The sequence below is a fragment of the Anomalospiza imberbis genome, chromosome 9, assembly GCF_031753505.1.
Source record: "Anomalospiza imberbis isolate Cuckoo-Finch-1a 21T00152 chromosome 9, ASM3175350v1, whole genome shotgun sequence".
Lineage (NCBI taxonomy): Eukaryota > Metazoa > Chordata > Aves > Passeriformes > Viduidae > Anomalospiza > Anomalospiza imberbis.
The window spans coordinates 15396350-15397084 of NC_089689.1; positions in this window are offsets into that span (position 1 = coordinate 15396350).

Sequence of the window (735 nt, forward strand, 5' to 3'; positions counted from 1 at the left end):
TCTACGGTCTGCTTGTTTTCATTACTGACAGGGAGGTCAGAATTCTTTGAGTAGGAATTGGAGAGAGAGACCGTGAACCATCAATCCCATGGGAATTTCTTCCATATATTTCAGACTAGGTCCTAAGAAAGTGCTTAGCACAGTCTTCTGCACAGATGTGCTTGAAACTGGTGAGAGATATTTCTGAAGCTCTGAATGAAAATGTTTTCCCAGCATCACTGGTACGCCCTGGGCATGGCTCTACAGCTGCTCTAAAGGCACAGACAACATTCATGAATCTGACTGCATTCAATGGGCAGTCAGCAGGGAGTGTGGAGGAAAGGTTTGGTATGAACACAAATCAAAATAAAAATGCAAGTGGGGATCCTACTTGAAAGTCCATACAAACACCTCAAAAGTAATTTTTATTTTTCCACAACCAGTGAATATTTCTGGGGAACATACCCCAGAAGAGGCTGGGCTTTAGCCCCATGCCTTATCCAAGCAGTGAGCATCTATGACTCTGAGAGAATGTGCAGAGGATCTAGGGCTCCCAGCATTCCTCCAGTGTTGTCTCTGCACTGTCTAATGTAACTTACCTGAGGTTTTCCGTGATATGAGTCTCCTGTTCTCTCCCGCTTGTCCTTTCCTAGTTGCCAGCTCTTGGATAACTTGCTGGCCCCCCCTTGCCACCTTCATTATCCATGCTGCTGGAATTTTAAAGAGAGGGGTCAACCCTGGACCTTCTGCTCTCCA